This window comes from Anabrus simplex, chromosome 1, assembly GCF_040414725.1.
Source record: "Anabrus simplex isolate iqAnaSimp1 chromosome 1, ASM4041472v1, whole genome shotgun sequence".
In the NCBI taxonomy this organism is placed as follows: domain Eukaryota; kingdom Metazoa; phylum Arthropoda; class Insecta; order Orthoptera; family Tettigoniidae; genus Anabrus; species Anabrus simplex.
This window is the reverse complement of record NC_090265.1, coordinates 1,035,624,420-1,035,647,116: the sequence shown is the minus strand read 5'-3', so window position 1 is coordinate 1,035,647,116 and position 22,697 is coordinate 1,035,624,420. Positions and strand designations below refer to the sequence as shown.

Sequence of the window (22,697 nt, the reverse complement as noted above, 5' to 3'; positions counted from 1 at the left end):
ATAGAGAGGGATAAACTTAAGATGGGAGCATGTTAAGAGGATAGAAGAAGGAAATAATTAATGTTACTGGTTTTTCACGTCCCACTAACTACTTTTATGGTTTTCAGAGATGCCAAGGTTCTGCGACTTTGTCCTGCAGGAGTTCTTTAATGTGCTAGTTAAGTATACAGTCACGAGGCTGATGTATTCAGCACCTTCAAATACTACCGGACTAAGCCGGGATCGAACCTGTCAAGTTGGGCTCAGAAGACCAATAGAACAAGGAAAGATGTTGAAGCAGATGATGGAGACCCAGCTAAAAGGAGGGAGGGCAGGAGGAAGACGAGACTAAGATGGGTGAGAACAATCAGGAATAGTTTAATTACAAGAAACCTGGATTGGAACGCAGTTAAGGATGAATAATGGTGGTTGGATACAGCAAATTGGAAAGGTGCTGTAAGCATCCCAACCCAGCAATGGTGACATAGTAATAATTTTTTTTTAAATTAAAAAGTATATTTTCTGAACATTGTGGTTATTGAGTTATAATATGGTCCAGCAAATGCTTCCCATTCCCATTAGCTTCCATATCTTCCCCACATTTACTAATCACCCTTTCATATTCTTCAGTTCTATTTCCAACTCTTGCATTGAAAGCGCCCATTAGCACTATCCTATCCTTGCTGTTGACCCTGACTATAATGTCACTCAATACTTCATAAAACTTGTCAACTTCAACCTCATCTGCACCCTCAGATGGTGAATACACTGTAACAATTCTCATCCTAATTCCTCCAACTGCCAAATCTACCCACATCAATCACTCATTTACGTGCTTACCAGAAACTACACTGACTGAGCAAATGTCATGGGATAGCGGAGCACTGATGCGCAAGTGTGTTGTCTGCGCACCACACGCCCCCTGTGCCAGCGGCAGTTGTATAGGAGACCTTGTGAGCAGTGGCTGTGCATATGACATGGTAACATGGAACGTCGTGAGCTGACACCGTTCGAACGGGGTATGGTGATCGGTGCCCGACGGATGGGAAGTGCGATTTCGGAAGTGGTGTGGGAATTCGGCTTCACACGATCAACCGTGTCCAAGGTGTATCGTGAATGGTTGAATGCAGGTGTCACTGTCCACAACAGACAAACGACCGGCCGTCCAGCCACCCTCGATGACAGTGACATCTGAGACGGATTGTCAATAGTAACAGACGGGCAACCGTGCAACAAATCAAGGCTCAATTCAATACAGGCCATGCTAGACACGTCTCCCAGTGGACAACACGTAGGAACATGGGTTCTATGGGGTATGGGAGCCGGCGCCGCACACGGGTGCCACTGTTAACCCAACGTCATCGAGCACAACGACACGCATTTGTCGCCAATCACCAGGGATGGACATTGGAACAATGGCGTAACGTGATATGGTCGGACGAATCAAGATTTCAATTGCACCATGCCGATGGGAGGCAATGTTTATGGCGCAGACCACATGAAGCGATGGATCCCGCCTGCCTCGAAGGTGTAGTCCAGGGCGCTGGTGTCTCTATTATGATCTGGGGTGCATTTTCCTGGTATGGAATGGGCCCTCTAGTTATCCTGGAGACCATCTCCACCCATTTTTGGCCTTCCAGCACCCAGACGGTTCTGCGGTGTTTCAAGATGACAACGCACCACCACATCGCTCCCACGTCGCCCGGGAATGGTTCCAGGAACATGCAGCGGAGGTCCAACGACTGCCATGGCCACCCAGGAGCCCCGATATGAACCCCATCGAGCATATCTGGGATGTCCTGGAACGCAGGCTCTGTGCCATGGATCCTGCACCAACAAACAGACCAGCAATGGCGGCCGCTCTGCAAATGATTTGGTGTCAGCTGCATCCAGAGGACTACCAGGGACTTGTCGACTCACTTCCACGGTGTCTCACTGCAGTTCGCAGGGCCAGAGGAGGCTCCACACGCTATTAGGTGACTATCCCATGACATTTGCTAACTCAGTGTATGTTGTGTGCAATAGTATTCCTGATAAACAGCCCTACCCCACACTCTGCCCTTCCCTTTATAACACCTGTCAAGTACACTTTATAATCTCCTATCTCTTCCTCATTATCTCCTCTTAGCCAAATATCACTTACTCCTAGCACATCCATATGCATCCTCTTTGCTGACTCAGCCAATTCTACTTTCTTCATTCCATTAGCCCCATTAATATTGATAGCTCCCCATCAAATTCCATTTCGTTCGCCAAGTTGCTTCCAAGGAGTCCCTCGTCTGTCAAAGGAGAGTGGGAGTCTGTTATTTCCATAGGTCCGAAGATTGCTTAAAATGTTGTGCTTGCTAAATTCATGAAGCAAGATGCTTACACATAGTCCAAGTGAGGATCTCTCCTCTAACGGGCTATGGACCACCGGTGGATTGTATAGTCCTAGCTGTCTAAGCACAAGGAGGGTCATGACTCAATATTCCGAGATGCCCACTCCCATTCCATAGCAACTGGTATCCCGATTCTCAGGACCACCTACTAGGCCACTGAGCTGTTGCCCATGGTTCACAAACTAGGACGTGATTACAGTAACCCTCACCATAAACCATTTATTTTTTTCAATGAAGGAATGTTTAAATGAATTACAAAATAAAACAAAAACTAAGGTCACTAACATATCAAAAGGGAATGTAAGTTCCCCGAGTAGGAGAACATTTGAAATTTACATACCTTTGATTAATCCAATGTCACACATAAAGCAGATTACAAGATCAGCAGTATTCATGTCATGCGTTCGAGTGTTTCCTCCAGGCTGAGGCTCCATCTTAGGTCAGAGAGATCGGCGCACTCTGTGAGGATGTGGACCACGGTGAAGTTGGCACCACAAGAACACACTAGCAGACCTTCCCTCTTTAGTAGATAAGAGCGCGTAAATCGTGTGTGACCTATGCTCAGCATACACAATACTATAGCCTCTCTTGGTGATGGTCGCAAAGGGGACCGCCACATAGTAGTTGGCACACTCACAGTGCCTAGGTTTTCAGGGGAGAAACTGAGCAAGGAGTCCAAAAATAGTATTTTCATACACATGTTATTTCCCATGATCTTGTAGTTTTCAATCTGAGTGACAAATTCAGGGGCTGCCTGGCCGAGGCGGTAAAGGCGTGCTCGGTTCACCCGGAAGGACGTGGGTTCGATTCCCCGCCAGGAAGTCGAAAAATTTAAGAAATGAGATTTCCACTTTCGGAGGTGCACATGGCCCTGAGGTTCACTCATCCTACATAAAAAATGAGTACCAGGTTAATTCCTGGGGGCAAAGGCGGCCGGGCATAGAGCTAACCACTCTATCCCATCAAGTGCCAAGGTTACAGATAGTGGAAGCCTTTACCTTCCACCACTCACAGGGCCTTCATGGCCTGTACGGAGATGACTGAGGGACAAATTCTCTGTAACTAGTGGGCCCGTGCTGCTCAGCAGCATCCCTTATAAATAAGTCAGATAACTCGAACTGATATGCCTGTTGTAGTCATATCGTTTTGCCTGCCCTTTTCAATAGTTTTAAGAACATTTAATACCGGTACATAATAACTGATTCATTCGTAATTTAGTTTATAATCACTCCTTTCCATACAATATTCTCTGTGCTTCAACCATTCGGTCGTATCTGGATCGTAACATTTTCAAACGATCTTGCCCGCGATAGTGCACCATACAATTGGCGTGGCTGAATACTGGTTTGGGTAAGTGGACTACCCACATTTTCAAGCGTTTGTCCCTGCTTTTTATTAATGGTCATACAGAAGGCTAGTCGACTAGATACCTTCCCGTCTGTATGTATGTAGACTGTTTGCTCTTAGCAACATGTTAGTTATTAGGAATGTTCTGCTGTCTGTTGAGTATGTTCAGAAGCTGGGGACGGTCAGAGAATCAAAGAGTATCAGCAGAGAATATTATTCTTCCATCATCAGAGAAGTGTATAATCTCTGGCTTGACAGGTAGTAATCATTAATGAAAGTGTTGGTCGCGTAGCAGAATGTATTCCGAGTTAGGGTAAGCCTTCGCCTGCAATTATTGGAGTGATCATTTAATGATATGATCTTGAAAATACATGTATTTCCATTGACTTCAAGAAATGCAAGATTTTTCCTGTACTATTGAGATGATTTGGAAGATTTTGATACAAACTGCACCTTTTAACTTCCTCTGGTTTAAGAGCTTGAGTTTTGTGAAACATACATGTTAGTGTTTTATATATAGATTCAAAGACCTGTAATTTTCTAGAAAGTTTGTAAGAACATTTTTGAAAGTAACCATGCAGTTGTTTCTTACATATTTAACCAGCTTTCAAATTCTGTATCTTTCATTACCAGTAGTTCCCTGATTTCAGGACCAATAAATATTCCTTCTTTTAGTTTTGCTTCACTGACTTTGGGGATTTTTTTCAGGATGAGAAGTGCACAGCAGTCACAATCCATTGCTTTCATGAAATTCTTAATTAACCCAGTTTGATTGCAGTGGAGGCAATAAGATTGTTTTTAAACTTTCAAGTGCCTGATGAACATTTTTCTGTCCTGGATTAAGTGACTCACTCTCTCTTTTTTTTTTTTTTTTGCTAGTGGCTTTATGTCGCACCGACACTGATAGGTGTTATGGTGACGAGACTCTCTCTTTGGCCAGTTCTTTCTTGTATAATGATTTCTTTTATTTCTACTATCCCATTTGACCAAGAAACAGAAACATTTTGTATAGCCAAGCAGTCAGCCAAGTAAGATAGGTTCAAATTTGTTTTGGCATTGGTGGAAGAAACTTACTTTTGATGTCATCCTGCAAAAGCTTCCAGCATTTCAGTTGAGGTGGGTAATTCTGCTTTCTTTTTACATACACAAAGATCCCAAACTACTCCTGTGTTAGAAAGTGAGGCTCATTTGTAGTAACATCTTCCACAAAATCTGGGTCATTCTGTAATTCATTCTGCATTTCAGCAACACTTTCAATTCCTTCAGTCAATGTCATGTTACCTGGTAGAGTTATAGGAAGTCCTGACCCATAAAAGCAATGGTCAAATTGCTGATTCTAAAGATGGATATTTAAGTTTGTTTGGACTCTGAAGTTATTCCAGATATAATAACAATGTTATCGGTTTTTATGTCCCACGAACTACTTACGATATACGATTTATGGAGATGCTGAGGTGCCAGAATTTTGTCCCACACGAGTTTTGTAACATGTCTGTGAATCTACTGTCACAAGGCTGACATATTTGAGCACCTTCAAGAGTCATCAGATTATGCCAGTATTGAACCTGCTAAATTGGGCTCAGAAAGCCAGTGCTCTACCGTTCAAGCTACTCAGTCCGGCTAGTCCAGATATCTTTATCAAGCAGAGGTAGTAGTCTGTCAAACGATCCTTAGGTTCACACCATACTATAGGTCTGCAAAAGGCAAATGATGGGATCCCTTTAAACTAGCCAGGCAATAGTGTTAATACATTTTGCATAACAGATTTCCAGGGACCATTTCTTGTCTGGTCTAGTTTGGTGTGAAAATAACACCCATAAACACTTCTAAATAGAGAAGCAAAATTTTGCCTCTGTGCTTTTAAAGCAAGCTCATGACAAATGTAATAGAGGTAGTAGTCTGTCAAACGATCCTTAGGTTCACACCATATCATAGGGACTGCAAAAGGTAAATGATGGGATCCCTTTAAACCAGCCAGTGTTAATACATTTTACACAACAAATTTCCAGGGACCATTTCTTGTTCTGGTCTAGTTTAGTGTCAAAATAACACCCATAAAACACTTCTAAATAGAGAAGCAAAATTTTACCCTGCGCCTTTAAAGTGAGCTCACGACAAATGTAACAGAAGTTGTTTGTATCACTGACACAATTTCAAGAAATGTTTCTGATAAACTATAATTATACCATAATACACTTCTATCACAATTCAATTAACTGAAGAATACACACACAGTTAGCTTTATTCATTAAAGAAAGCTTCTGTTCATCTGTGAACTAAAACCTTACAATCACAGTTTTGTGAAAGTTGATTTACAGACCATACTTGGAAACTTGATTAAAAGCAGCAGGCTTCAATCAATCTAACTTTATGAATATGCCAAGCTCCTGCATTACATTCCACGATATAAGCCGATTAATACTGTCATATGACTACAGGAAGTCAATGAATATAAGGTGTAAATCTTTACTGAACTCCTAAAATTTCTCCATTAATTGGGTTAGAGTAAAGACATGATCAGTGGATGATCTTCCAGTAGTAAAGCAGCATTGAAATGAACCTACAATCCCTCCAAGTAATGGTTTCAGGTGACCGAGTATCAGAGGAGTGAAGACTTTATAGCCTATCTCAAGCAGTGAGACTCCTCGTAGTTAGCTACCTTCATGACGTCACCTTTTCTAAAAAATCGGGCATACAACTTCTTACCTCCTTCTCCTAGAATCTCCAAAATGGACCAGATTTTTGCAACAAGCTACCTCAGTGCTTCAACCCTGCTTCCTCTCCATATCAAAACAGCTCTGCATTGATACCACTAACAATCAGAGCCTTGTTGTTTTTGAGAGTTTCTAGAGCTATTCTCATCTCAATAGCTGTTGCTTTGGGTATCTCTTTATCACTTTTACTCTCCCATATTCTGCTATTTCTATTAGCACCCCACCATTGAGTATGTTTTGAAAACATCTTCCAAACGCACCTGCCTATTCTACTGGAGGGACAACTCTTCCCACATCATATGTTAGGGTTAAAGCCTGATGTCTGCAAATGCCTCTTGAAAAACTTAACAACCAGAAGAAGCAAGAAAATTTCTTTGATTTCTAGACTTCCATCAATAGTTATATTTATTTATATTTATTTACTGCGCACTACAGGATTTCTAATCCCAATTACAGTGGCAAATGTTTACACGTGTTTCTTTTTAATGTTTCAATCAGTCTAATAACCGAATATCTAAACTATTCTAATATTATATTTACGTTGAGAAATAAATAATATTACATATCTAATCCATACAAGAAACAAGTAGATAAAAACATAATTTTGTATCTAAAATAGTCTAATAACCTTGCCTCTTGCAATGACGACCATTTCCCCTCAACACCCTCCGAGGAAAGGTGAAAATACATTTTTCAGTTCATCTGTGGACCTATGTCATAGTGAGCAACCTCTTCACTTCTCCTTTGCCATTTAGTGGACAGTTTCACAATCACCAAAAAGTCAAAATTCATATCAGCCCTGCTAAATGTTCATACTTGCTCAACACAACCACGATGCCTCCCATACACTAAACCGTGGTCAATCTGATTTTTTGCCTCCTCATCTGGCGATATCCAGCGGCATGATATATATGAATTCAGATACGATGATTTTACTCATAATTGATAAATACAAACTGGAACATAACTTAGGTTAATGTGATAGGATTTTCGAAGAACATAAATATGCAAAATGTTGTTTATATAGTGAGTAAGAGTATTAGAAGTGTTATTTGGAGTATGCAGGGTCATTGAAATAAACATTCAGTTCGACATCTGAAGTAAATAAATATGACGGGTCTTGAAATGTTGAATAAGTGATGTCATGAATATAATGAGGTAATATATATAATTATGGGAACTGACAACCTAGAGTGGTGATGATTATTTTCTTTGGAGTAACATGTTATAATTATAGTGTCTTATTAACTTAAGAAAAGTTTTCATGTTGTCATATCATCATATTTGATTAAAACAATTTGATAGTCTGGTTTCAAAGAAATATTAATGTTTTAATGGAGAACCAATGGAAAATAATTTTGTATTTTGTACAATTATGTCACTCACTTCTGCATATATTCCTCACGAAGTAATATAGGTACATATTGGTCGTCAAAATAATTTTATGGTTGGGATGAAGACATAAGATTAGATCCGAGTTATCATAGGGAGTTTCAAGTGAGTTTGAAAGAAGAGATGGGGACATTTCATCCGAAACTTGAATCATCAAAAGAATTACATGTCAGAGTAGATTTGATTGCTGTAGTTAGTGTTGCTTGAAGCAGATAGATATTACAAAGGGTATAAATGTTTTAAATTTTTTTTTTTAAATTCCAGCCAAATCTTTTAAGTCTATACATATGAATAACAAATGTTTTCCAGAAATATTACTTTTGCAAATTTAACTATCTGAACTATGATCGTATTCATAATGTGATTTTTTTACTTCATTAGTGAAAATATTTATCTCTTGAAGACTTTGTGATACCATTTTAATCAATATAAATAATAATTTATTGACTTAGGACGAATAGTAAGTTATGGATGGAATTCGTTGAATTTTTGGGAAGTGAATTATTGTGCAACCACCATCTCACATATATATACCATCGTTACTGAATTCCATGAAAATTGACCGCAAAATAATTTGAAATTTATATAAGAAGAAATATTAATTTGCCAATTCACCCGAAGTCCACATTAGAACCTTTACAACATCTGAGAAGAACGTTTTTTCTACTACGAAGGAAGTTAGTTGAGGCACATTAACTGGGAGAAAGGGTAGAACATTCCAATCCGAAATTCAGTCAGTATCTTAATTAAACCTTTGCCGTCAACATTTTGACCAGTACTTCCTTTTATCACTTTCTTTGATCATCATGTGGCAGAAAAATTGATTACTGTTTGGCAATCTATAGCTGATTTTGTGGAGTTTAACACCAAATGTGTTACCAGAGACCTTTCACATACCAACATCATATGACATGGACTATGAAAAGGCCATATTTTCACCCTTCAAAAATCTGCCTCTATATCAAATAAAATGTGCAACAAATCTGAAGGAACAAGTGAATCCATCACCACAAAGCAGGGTAAAAAGATTATTGCATGCTTTATGCAAGGTATCAAGATATCCTATTAAGACACTTCAACTTTCACAGGGTTGCAGATAATTAACAGAGATCTAAATCAGACCCCTCTTAGTATCTATTATTCACTTCCAGATTTCTTCTGTTGAACTAAATTCATGTTTGATGGGTTTTAGATTGGTTTTTACCACAAATATTTTATTTCAAGTACTTCTGTAATTTGTGTTGATGTCTAACATTCACACTAGAGAAGGCTAAAGATGACTTTCAATAAAGATGAAACTTGAGTACGGTACCTGGAATAGAATATTTGTGGTAAAAACTACATCTAAAACCCATCAGTATGTGTAAATACTATATCTCTGATGTATGTATGTTCAGTCCTAAGCCCGAAGGCTGGTTTGATCCCCAACAGCTATGCCATCAGCTATCATAGATGCCCTAGGCATCACTGAACAGGCATACTATGGAAATGAGGAGTGAGGTAGTTTCCCGTTGCTTTCCTCACCGAGCCAAAGTTGCTATTACACACCAGGCTGCCAAGTCCAGTGAAATGCATGCAACAACCGACACCAATCATAACAGGGACTGGCTGTGTAAGGAATGGCATTACTAGCATCGATCATACCTCAGTCACTTCCATACTGTCAAAGCCAAGGATAAGACAGAGACAGATCAATGAAAGTAACAAAATTGCTCTAGCCTATACCAGAAGATGTAGTGCACTGTAAACTGTGAATGAATACTGTACATTAAAGCTAATGATATACCCAGAACCCCGATGTCGCTAATCTACTAGTAAAGTATACAAAATATGCTTGTTCTGGATTTTATTTATTCATATTACAAATGTGAATTAGGCAATCTAAAAAACAGACACACAAAATTTACTTACAAATTCATTCGAAAATTCACAATAAAGGAGGATCTTCACAATTTTATTCAATATGTATGCAACATAATTGCCACAAATTCCTCTTCATTAACTGTAATGAAAAAGAAGAATAATTAGTCAAGATATTGTATTGTTTTAAAATGCATTAAAGTTGCACATTACAGGAAAGATGCTGGAAGATCAGCATCACACACTTTTAGATACTTCACTTTTCATGGAGTTGCAGATAGCTAACAAACTATTCAAGCAACAAAATGCATAATAGCCTTATTCAGGCAATGTTAAACTGGATCACCTAGAAGAATCAGCAGCATAATTTTGATGAGACATTGAGACATTTACAATTTGAGCAGAATCAAAAAATTAAAATGACCAAATTTATCTTTGAAATATCCAATTAGAAAAGAATTTGTTAAATTTGAAATTGTAATACTGGCAACATCATTTAAGAACTGTATTATTGGCATTTTCTGGTTAATAACTTTTAAAATGTTTAGGAAAAGTATTTTAAACTAAAAATCAAAATAATAATCTCTCATAAATGTATCACACACAACAGAACTTTTCTATACTCACTTCTTCCATCGTTATCTGTGTCAAATTCATTAATCATTCCTTCTATTTCATCAGGACTGATATCTAAACCAAGAATGTCAACAACTCTTTGCAAATCACGATAGCCTATAGAAGTTTCATCACCATGAAGAAACAGACGAAATGCATAGCAAATTTCTTCAAGTGGGTCTCGCCTGATTATTTTGTCTCTCGCTATGGTAGGATGCAGAAAATTTTTATTAAGTGAGAGAAATAATTTTATTTTGGAAATTACATTTGAGATGACTTAGGAAAGAAACACTTATGAGTCATCACGCACTTCAATTAGCCTACATATTAACTGTATCTCTAGCAAACTACAAACATTTGGTAACCATGAATGATTATTATATTAATAACTATTTCAAACTAAACCTGCAGACAATTAAAAAATACACAGGAACAGAAGAAACACAAATCAAACTAAATTTGAATATTTTCAATTTTTTTGTTCCTAATACTTGAAATTAAATTACTTTCTTTTTGTTACTTGCTAAACATCACACTAACACATCAAAAGGTTTTCAGTGACGGAAGGATGGGAAAAGGCTAGGATTGGGAAGATAGCAGCTGTGACCTAAAGGCAACACTCCTGAGATAAACAGAAATTTTTACCTAATGCATGGATTTTCACAAACTTTGTGGGAATGTCACCTAAATAAAAGTAGAGATATAACAAATATTTTCTTTCATATACAATTAAACAATTTTCCAAAAATAATTTTTGAAACTTTTTAATTCCATTTTTTCATGAAATTTAATTAACATGTTAATGGAAATTTGTAATTAGGCAGATAACACTTCTTTAAAAAGCACTACATATTGATTTTTCTGTACATAATTTATAAAAGGAGATATATTGTAATAAAGTTTTGTGTAATTTTTATGTTCTAAAATTTGGACTTCAAAATCCCTACTACTCGAAAAATTTCTGCAATAAAAAATTCCACACGCAGGTTTCCTGATATAGCTGTGATACATATACCATACAATTTTGTTGCATTTGGCAGAATATAATGGGAGAAAAGTGGAATTTAAATGTAAAATTACAATTGGCAGGAAAATTAAAGCAAAGTTCAAGTGAAGTTTCTTTCCTCCAGAACCGTATATGTTTTCCCTTCCTTTCCTTTCATAGCAGCTTCTGTACAAATACTGGTAACTCCGGAAGCTTTGCTCTTCTTGTCTTTCTCCAAAGAACGGGATATGATTCACCTGCATTTTGTTTTTCACAACGCAACTTTTCCTGAGTCAAAGTTATGGGGATGGTAGTTTCTGTCATGTCATCATTGTTGGCTATAAGTGCAGACCTTACATTGCTTGAAGTTGATGTAACACTTTCCTGATGAGTACAATCAGATTCTGATAACCTTTTGTCCCCGGCTTCTTCAATGGAGACTCCTGTTCGGTAATAGCTTATCCCAATCAACCAATACTGATCTGCATTTAGGGCAGTCGCCCAGGTGGCAGATTCCCTATCTATTGTTTTCCTAGCCTTTTCTTAAATGATTTCAATGACATTGGAAATTTATTGAACATCTCCCTTGGTAAGTTATTCCAATCCCTGACTCCCCTTCCTATAAATGAATATTTGCCCCAATTTGCCCCCTTGAATTCCAACATTACCTTCATATCTTGCCTACTTTTAAAGACGCCACTCAAACTTATTCATCTACTAATGTCATTCCACGCCATTTCATCGCTGTCAGCTCGGAACATACCACTTAGTAGAGCAGCTTGTCTTCTTTCTCCCAGTTCTTCCCAGCCCAAACTTTGCAACATTTTTGTAACACTACTCTTTTGTTGGAAATCACCCAGAACAAATCGAGCTACTTTTCTTTGGATTTTTTCCAGTTCTTGAATCAAGTAACACTGGAACCATAGTCTAGTTGGGGTCTTACCAGAGACTTATAAGCCCTCTCCTTTACATCCTTACTACAACCCCTAAACACCCTCACAACTATGTGCAGAGATCTGTATCCTTTATTTACAATCCCATTTATGTGATTACCCCAATGAAGATCTTTCCTTATATTAACACCCTGATACTTACAATGATCCTGAAAAGGAACATTCACCCCATCAACACAGTAATTAAAACTGAGAGGACTTTTCCTATTTGTGAAACTCACAACCTGACTTTTAACCCCGTTTATCATCATACCATTGCTTACTGACCATCTCGCAACATTATCGAGGTCATTTTGCACTTGCTCACAATCTTGTATCTTATTTATTACTCTATAGAGAATAACATCATCCACAAAAAGCTGTACCTCTGATTCCACTCCTTTACTCAAATCATTTACATTAAGAAAACATAAAGGTCCAATAATACTGCCTTGAGGAATTCCCCTCTTAATACAGGGTCAGATAAAGCTTCGCCTACTCTAATTCTCTGAGATCTATTTTCTAGAAATATAGTAACCCATTCAGTCACTCTTTTGTCCACTCCAATTGCACACATTTTTGCCAGTAGTCTCCCATGATTCACCCTATCAAATGCTTTAGATAGGTCAATCGCGATACAGTCCATTTGACCTCCTGAATCCAGGATATCTGCTATATCTTGCTGGGATCCTACAAGTCGAGCTTCAGTTGAACAACCTTTCCTAAAACCGAACTGCCTTCTATTGAACCAGTTATTAATTTCGCAAACATGTCTAATATAATCAGAAAAAAATGCCTCCCCAAAGCTTACATGCAACGCTTGTCAAACTGACTGGCCTGTAATTTTCAGCTATATGTCTATTACCCTTTTCTTTATACACAGGGGCTACTATAGCAACTTTCCATTCATTTGGTATAGCTCCTTTGGGATAGCGGAGCACCGATGCGCAGGTGTGTTGTCTGCGCACCACACGCTCCCTGTGCCAGCGGCAGTTGTATAGGAGACCTTGTGAGCAGTGGCTGTGCATGTGACAGGTGTAACATGGAACGTCGTCGTGAGCTGACACCGTTCGAACGAGGTATGGTGGTCGGTGCCCAATGGATGAGAAGTGCAATTTAGGAAGTGGTGCGGGTATTCGGCTTCACACGATCAACCGTGTCCAGGGTGTATTGTGAATGGTTGAATGCGGATGTCACCGTCCACAACAGACAAACGACCGGCTGTCCAGCAACCCTCGATGAACGTGACCGGCGACATCTGAGACGGATTGTCAATAGTGACAGACGGGCAACCGTGCAACAAATCACGGCTCAGGTCAACACAGGCCATGGTAGACACATCTCCCAGTGGACAATCCGTAGGAACATGGGTTCTATGGCGTATGGGAGCCGGCGCCGCACACGGATGCCAACGTCATCGGGCACAACGACGTGCATTTGTCGCCAGTCATCAGGGATGGACACTGGAACAATGGCGTAACGTGATATGGTCGGACGAATCACGATTTCAACTGCACCATGCCGATGGGAGGCACCGTGTAGAGCGCAGACCACATGAAGCGATGGATCCCACCTGCCTCAAAGGTGTGGTCCAGGGCGCTGGTGTCTCTGTTATGGTCTGGGGTGCATTTTCCTGGTATGGAATGGGCCGTCTAGTTGTTCTGGAAGAGACTTTGAATGGTACGCGGTATGTTGAGCTGCTTGGAGACCATCTCCACCCATTTTTGGCCTTCCAGCGCCCAGGCGGTTCTGTGGTGTTTCAAGATGATAACGCGCCGCCACATCGCTCCCACGTCGCCCGGGAATGGTTCCAGGAACATGCAGCGGAGGTCCAACGACTGCCATGGCCACTCAGGAGCCCCGATATTAACCTTATCGAGCATATCTGGGATGTCCTGGAACGCAGGCTCCGTGCCATGGATCCTGCACCCACGAACAGACCAGCATTAGCGGCCGCTCTGTAAATGATTTGGTGTCAGCTGCGTCCAGAGGACTGCCAGGGACTTGTCGAGTCACTTCCATGGTGTCTCACTGCAGTTCGCAGGGCCAGAGGAGGCCACACACCCTATCAAGTGACTATCCCATGACATTTGCTAAGTCAGTGTATATCCCAACACATTGTCTTTAGTATACCCCCAGAAATCTCATCAATTCCAGCTGCTTTTCTAGTTTTCAACTTTTGTACCTTATTGTAAATATCATTGTTATATCATATGTAAATTTTAATACTTCTTTAGCATTATCACCTCTTCTATCTGGACATTATCCTTGTAACCAACAATCTTTACATACTGCTGACTGAATACTTCTGCCTTTTGAAGATCGTCACATACAGTACACACTCTCCTTGTTCATTAATTATTCCAGGAATGTCCTTCTTGGAACTTCTTTCTGCCTTAAAGTACCTATACATACCCTTCCATTTTTCACTAAAATTTGTATGTGAGCTTATTATGCTTGCCATCATGTTATCCTTATTTGCCTTCTTTGCTAGATTCAATTTCATAGTAAGTTCCTCCAATTTCTCCTTACTTCCACAGCCATTTCTAACTACTTCTTCCCAATCTGCACTTCCTTCTTAGTCTCTCTATTTCTCTATTATAATAAGGTGGGTCTTTACCATTCCTTACCACCTTTAAAGGTACAAACCTGTTTTGACATTCCTCAACAATTGCTTTAAACCCATCCCAGAGTCTGTTTACATTCTTATTTACCGTTTTCCACCGACCATAATTACTTTTTTAGAACTGCCTCATGCCTGCTTTATCAGCCATATGGTACTGCCTAATATTTCTACTTTTAAGACCGTCCTTTCTATCACATTTATTTTTAACTACAACAAAAACAGCTCCGTGATCACTAATACCATCTAGTACTTCGGTTTCTCTATAGAGCTCATCTGGTTTTATCAGCACCAGCTCCAGGATATTTTTCCCTCTAGTTGGTTCTGTCACTTTCTGAATCAGCTGTCCTTCCCATATTAGCTTATTTGCCATTTGTTGGTCATGCTTCCTGTCGTTCACATTTCCTTCCCAATTTGACATTTGGTAAATTCAGATCTCACGCTACAATCACATTCCTTTCCATGTCGTTTCCCACATAGCTGATTATCTTATCAAATAATTCTGAATCCGTGTCAGTGCTACCCTTTCCTGGTCTGTACACTCCAAAGACATCAAGTTGCCTATTATCTTTAGAAATGAGCCTTACAAATAGAATTTCATGTTTCTCATCTTTAACTTTTCCATAGCTTACAAATACTTCTTTCACCAGAATGAATACTCCCTCTCCCACCATTGCTATCCTATCTCTACAATACACACTCCAGTTCTGTGAAAACAACCCTGTTTCCCTTACACAGTATTCCACTGATAACAATCTCCGCTTCCTTAAACTTCACCCGTGCTGGATTTACCAGATCCCACGCATCTACTATGTTGGTACCTACACCAGCTTGCCTTACGTTATTGGTACCAACGTGAAACACTACCACCTTTTCCTTCCCCTCCTCCTTCTCTTCTACTTTCCTCAGCATCTGCCTAAACCTAATTCCTGGATAACACTCTACCCTGGTTCCCTATCCTCCACACAGTTTCCAGACATGTCTGACAATGGAATCTCCCATACCAGAGCCTCAACCCTACCCACCTCATTTGATCCCCTCCCCTCCTGGTCAGCCCTATCTTTTCTGATAGCTCCAGAAGCTATTTCCTCCTCCCTTTTCTCTCCATCTCTTTCATATCAAAAGTTCAGCAATTTGTCGGTTAGCTAAGACTGATTTATGTTTACACATATTGTTTATTTCCTTGGATACAAGCTATCATTATTACAGCACACTATCTTTCAATATCTTGATACACAACTAAAAGAGGTTTATGTGCACGTAATTCACAAATGTATACAGACTAACTACCAGCACAGAACTCACAAAAAAGATTAAATATACAATAATAACAAAACTTACAGCTGTAGGCACTATTGTAGTACCATCAGGAATACTGATACAAGCATACAATGTTGCTCAATGACAGTCGAGTACTGAAATATTAGTCCGTAACAGGCTTTATAAATTCATTCAGAAATATGGTAGATCTTACAGCTGGATTCTGTATAAATATATTGGGAGGGGGGTGTCTGTTGGCCCATCCCATGGATGCATAATTGCAAAGAACAGACATACTTGATTGAATGGAAACATGACAATGACATCATTACCTAACAAAGCAGTACAGCAGATGCCACGCCAATTTCAGTTGTGAGCAAGTGGCAAACAAAACATTATGAAAGTGATAAATTGTTTTAATTCAATGGAATAACTTTGTGACAAGAAAGAAGAAACTCAATCCTTTCAATTTCAGTCATAAAAAATATTTGCCAAAATGACCAAAATATCTATTTTTATCTCCGGAGTGTCACCTTGAGTAAGGTACAGCCCCAGCATTTGCCTGGTGTGAAAATGGGAAACCACAGAAAACCATTTTCAGGTCTGCCAATGGTGGGATTCAAACCCACTATCTCTCCAATGCAAGCTCACAGCTGCGCAACCATAACTGCTCAGCTGACTTCTTTATTAAATTACAGTTTCTTAGAGAGTTTATTTCTTTTCTTATTTAAACCAAAGGAAGGCATATAAAACAAAATGAGTCACTTGCAATGTCCTTCAAAGGAGGCTAGCACTGGTGTCTCAAACAGTGTACTCAGCCACTGTCTTGGAGAGGTGCGGCATTCCAACTGAGGAGTCCGCTGCCATACTGAGACAAAACAATGGCAATTATACTATCAAGAAGCAAGAATATTTTCAATTTTTTGTTCTCAATTGGTGAAACTGAATTAAAATTTCCTGTTGGAACTTAAATTTTTCAATTAAACTAAATCAAATACTGTACAATCAAAAGCAGCATATCATATTACTATTTATTAACAAACTTTCAACAAGAAGCACCTGTACAACAAGCCAAATTCTATCTAGATTTCATTTTCTCCTAGAATCTACCGGTGAACTCTTACATTGCTTGCCAGCCAGTGCCACAACAAAAGTTTTGGCTCAAACAGAAATTTGCTCTAGTACCAATCAATTCCTATGTTTGAAAAGAAATGACCAATACTAAGAACATGGTGTTATGCCTACTGATTTTAGCATTTTAGAGACTGATCGTTAGAAATGCAAGATCAGCTGAAGGAAGTCCGGCGCCATGGTTAAATGATTAGCGTGCTGGCCTTTGGTCACATTTTTTTTTTTCCCTTTCCCCACAAATGCCCTTGGGGGCGTGATAAAAACAGTGGCTTAGCCATTGGCTTTCTATTTGGTCAGCTGAGGTGTGATTCCTGGTCAATCTCTGGTTAGAATTTCAATCTGAAAAATCATGTGGTATCATATTTTTTTTGCTAATGGCTTTACATCGCACCGACACAGATAAGTCTTATGGTGACGATGGGATAGGAGAGGGCTAGGAGTGGGAAGGAAGCGGCCGTGGCCTTAATTAGGTACAGCCCCAGCATTTGCCTGGTGTGAAAATGGGAAACCACGGAAAACCATCTTCAGGGCTGCCGACAGTGGGATTCGAACACACTACCTCCCGGATGCAAAATCACAGCCGCGCGCCTCTAACCGCATGACCAACTCGCCCGGTTCATGTGGTATCAAGAAGGACATTAGGCCTTAAACTTCTGGCCAGAACCTAAAGTGAACCAGACAGTTCCAGCAACCCCAGAAACACCTGGAATAACCTGAAGAAAGCTCCTTTTCCCCTACCTATGCCTTTAAACAACTTTAGATATTCACTCTAGTAGGGCCCTATGAAACCACTGTATATTTATTCCTCTCAATGATTTTTTTTTTTGCTAATTGCTTTATGTCGCTCTCAATGATTTTGTATGAAAGAAAACACTGAAGTACAACACTATAGTACCGTGCAAATTTATCGGAACAAGGTTTTTGTTTTTACTGTTATTCATTGGGAATTAATCTGTAAGACAATTGTCTTACGTTAAAAAAGTATTTCGATGTGTGTCACTTTTGAGGAATTTTTAGGTCTCCTCATGCAATTAATAATACCTAACTTGTCTTCAACGGATACAACTTCCAGGTAGCGTAGTGAGATTGTAGCATTATCTCAGATTATTCAATGACAGAAAAAGTGTGTTAGCTTCTAAATTTGGTGTCATGTAGGCACTATAACTTAAAAAGAAAACTATGCCAACTGATGAACGTTTTCTCCTCAAGAAGCAAATCAAACTCCAGACTCAGTATTGTGGACTTGGCTCGCGAACTGAGGGAAAGGGGAGAAATATGTACGTTCCTAATGTTGAAAGTTGATTTCTGGCAGCTGAAAGGAAAGCCTGCAAACCTGCCTTTTGTTTTCACAAGGTGCTTTACATCGCACCAACAAAGACAGATCTCATGGCGATGATGGGACAGGAAAGCTCCAGTATTTGCCCAGTGTGAAAATGGAAAACCCCAGAAAACCACCTTCAGGACTACTGACAGTGGGGTTCGAACCCACTATCTCCTGAATACTAGATACTGGCCGCACGTAAGTGACCGCAGTTATTGAGCTCGGTCTGCAAACTTGTAAAGACATCTCTCAGCTTATTAATTCGAGCAGAACTAGGGCAACCAGGCTATTTCTAACAGGAGAAATGTGCAAGAAATATCTTTTATGGACACAGTCATCAGGACTGGACACTGAAACACTAGTAGAAAGTTATTTTGTCTGATCAGAGTCACTTTGAATGCAGGGACAGATCATATTTGCAACAAACCATAAAACATCCTGCAAATAAGATGTTTTGGGGGTGTTTCATGCATGAAGGATTGGGACACTTCGTACCAGTTGATGGGAAGATAAAATCTGACCAGTTCATCTAAATACTGGAAAGGAGAGTTATGAATTTAGTCTAATTAAATTCACTTTAAGATATAAAAAAAAAAAAAAAAAAAAAAAAAAACCATTACTGCTACAGCAAAGAAATTTCTTCGTCTATAGCCATCAACGACTGTCGAACTTCTGCCATCACCCTCCACTTCTTTTCTTCTAATTCTTTCAGCAACAAAGCGGCCTTTCTCTTATTTTTTGCAAAGAATATTCTGCTTCCAATGCTCCTTTAGATTTTGAACATACAAAGCATGAGCATTCCTTGCACCATGGCGCATGTTCTTATTAATGGAGACCTTTTGAATTCCACCAGGGTTTGAAAAAGCATCATATATTCTTCTTTGTGCTACAAGGGATTCTTGTAGCATGTTCTCTACTATAATTTCTCTATTAACAGGAAAAACACATTCAAGTGAAGTATTTCCATGAAACAATATTAGTATCATTTCCAGAAATGAAGCCAACTTTTCTGTTTTCATATTTACAGTTGGCAAAACAGTGTGGAGCCAAAAATGATTTAACCTCTCGTCTTTTGAAGACAAAGAATTCACTACTTCCTTGAAAACATCTTTCTCACAAACAGAAGTGAACTCCCTTTGTATATGATCGGCTTCATTACCCGAGATCCATTTTGTTTTCAATTGTTTTCAACAAATGCAATTAAAGCTATCCTTAGCCGTTTGCTTGGCTACACTTGGATCGAAACAAGAAATTTCTTTAGTCAGTTTATATGCCAGCAGTGACCGTTCCAGTAACTTCTTAGACAATCTGTGTGAAACACTATCTTTGAAGGTTTTGTGAATTTGTTTTCACTTGTGATTCACGTGCGATTTTCTTAGTACAGTATTACATTTTACGAGGGCTGTGTGCTGCAGTTATATTGCATTAGTTGTTATCGAAGCAGTAGAGTGCTGGCAGCATAGGTAAGGCAATGCTCACATGTTTTGCTAACTGTCAATCAAGAAGAAAGGCGTACAGAGTATAGGACTATTTAAAGATGTTTACAATATCCTTATGTTACTTCTTTTTTCAGCTAACAATGTCTTCATCAAAGCCAAGGAATACTTTGTTTAATGAAAGGTGGCTGCTTGATAATACTTTCAGAACAGGGTTGAAACCCATGCCTCAGGAGAAATTTTCAGCATATTGCATAATATGTAAAACATCATTTTCTCTTAGCAACATGGGGAAGTAGGCGTTAAAAGGTCACATGGGAGGAAAGAAGCATGCCAGTAGTGTCAATTTCAGCATTTATCTTCATCCCTTTCAAGTTATTTAAAAACAAAACATTTAAATAGCGAAGTAACAAAAGACTTAAAACTCTGTAGATAATACCCTGGTCGCAAACACAAATTGTCCCCTGCCTGCCATAGCTACCACAACGAACTCTATCACATATGACTCCACTGCTGCTTCTTCTTATTCCATTAAAGAAGGTTCAGTAGAGACGAGATGTCTACAGAATTATCTTTCAAGAGAGCAAGTAACCAAAGCTGAGATTATATGCAGTATGGTTTCATGGTAATGAATAGAGCCCAGATTCTTATGTAATTACATATTCCATTCCTTTATTTGTAGACAAACGGAAATGAAAAAATATTGGCAAATTGTGGTTCAAATCTGGTTATACCTGTTTCAATTTAGGCTACATATTCTCCGTAATATTACATATTTTTACATATATGTGCAGAATGTAACATTTCTGTGCATATCTAGGTAATTATTCACTCTGCAAAAGGTGTCAGCTCGTTTAATTTTCAGACTATGGTAAAATAATGGGCGAATTTCATCTCATATAGAATATATTTAAACTGCTAAGCTGACTTTAAAATTCCTTTAAAATTGAGGTTTCTGACCCTTTGTCTGTGAAATATAGTACGTATGAGAGCCTCAACTGCATAAACCAGTACTAATACTTTCTCAGAATCTGGGATGGCTAGGTGCATTTCAATGGTCAGAGTTATTAACAAACTCCATTTCACCTAGCTAGTTTTCTCTTTAAAAATATACACCGGTGACTTCCTGTGATGTTGAACGGTCCTTCTCATCTTACAAGAGAATTTTATCGGATCAGTGCCAAAAGATCACAATAGAAAACAACGAGAAGTACTTCGTGACACACTGCACATCATGATAAAAAAGTTACCCTATTGTGTTGCTTAATAGAGGTTTAAAGGCAGATTTTGTGTTAACTTTATATAGTAACAATAATTTATTTCAGTCTCAGGGCATGAGGGCAACAGGAAATTTGCTACGACAATAAATTGCATAATATTCTCTGTAATTTACAGTGCATAACATTATTTTTAAATATTTGAAGTATTTTGATTATGCCTTTGATTTGATCTTTTTTATACTGTCAAAATTAGAAAACAGTAAATCATTTAAATCATCTAATGCAACAACGATGACAATGTCATAAAATATAGAGGTATTTAAAATTATTTGATTACCGCATATCATAATCAGTAGTCATAATAAAAGGAATATATGAACATGTTTGTAAATTTAATGCATTAATACTATTGCATATTTTATTACATATTAATTTTACGAATATTACATATTTCACACTTTGATATTACATAAAAATCCAGGCTCTAGTGATGAACTTAAAAATATGTGCTCAAAGCTTGTGGGAAGTACGCCACATTGTATTAAGCAACTAATAAAAAATAAAATAAATTTTTTTTAAAATGGGTAAGCAAGTATTAGACGAATAAGCACCAGGCTGAGTGGCTCAGATGGTTGAGGCGCTGAATCCTGACCCCAACTTGGCAGGTTTGATCCTGACTCAGTCTGGTGGTATTTGAAGGTGCTCAAATACGTCAGCCTAGTGTCAGTAGATTTACTGGCACGTAAAAGAACTCCTGGGGGACTAAATTCTAGCACCTCGGCGTCTCCGAAAACCGTAAAAGTAGTTAGTGGGATGTAAAGCTATTATTATTATTATGTGAATAAGTGCAACAAAAAGAAAAGTGCACATTGCTGTAGTGTTCTGATTAATTTACACAGGACCTGCAAGTACAGTATACTTGAATGTGAGGTTTACACCAGTAGAAATTAAAATAATATCCTATGCTGTGCAGATACTTGTACCACACATTTAAGCACTAACAAATTAATCTGGAAATAAAATTTACTCCTAAGATAGCAATTTTTACCATAATTGAACTTAGGAGTACACAATAAGTCTATACTTACCAACGGAATAAAAATCATCAAAACAAATAAATTTGCGATTGTTTTTGTCATAGGTATCTAAAATTTTAAGCACTTCGGCTTTTTTGACCGGGAAGCCTAAAGCTCGTAATCCAGCTTTCAGTTCAAAATAATCAAGATATCCATCACTATCAGAATCAAATAATGTAAAAGCATTTTTGATCATAATTTTTTGCTCTTCTGTTGGTGACCTCCGAAGTTTAATATGAGTCGTCATCTTCACATAAGGAAATTTATATGCAAACCTATAATGCACCACAGGATCCTTGAAACGGAAATATCCTGTAACCACTAACTGATGAACTTAAATAATACTGCACCTGAAAAATATCAAATAATATAATCTGTTTAAAAAACATTTGAAACTAAATGAGCATTATCAAACTATCAAGAAT

At 38.6% G+C, this 22,697-nt stretch overlaps 1 protein-coding gene across 4 annotated transcripts in view; it reads right to left on the bottom strand.

The window, feature by feature from the left end:
• Vti1b (Vesicle transport through interaction with t-SNAREs 1b) overlaps window positions 1-22,697 on the bottom strand; it is a 48,117-nt gene that overhangs the window by 1,216 nt on the left and 24,204 nt on the right. Inside the window, exon 2 of one of the 4 annotated variants that reach the window (XM_067137001.2) lies at window positions 9,721-9,815. The exons of 1 other annotated variant lie outside the window; for it this stretch is intronic. The gene's annotated coding sequence lies outside the window, so the exon portion shown is untranslated. 2 more of the 4 variants (XM_067137000.2, XR_010858574.2) reach the window with 2 other exon arrangements.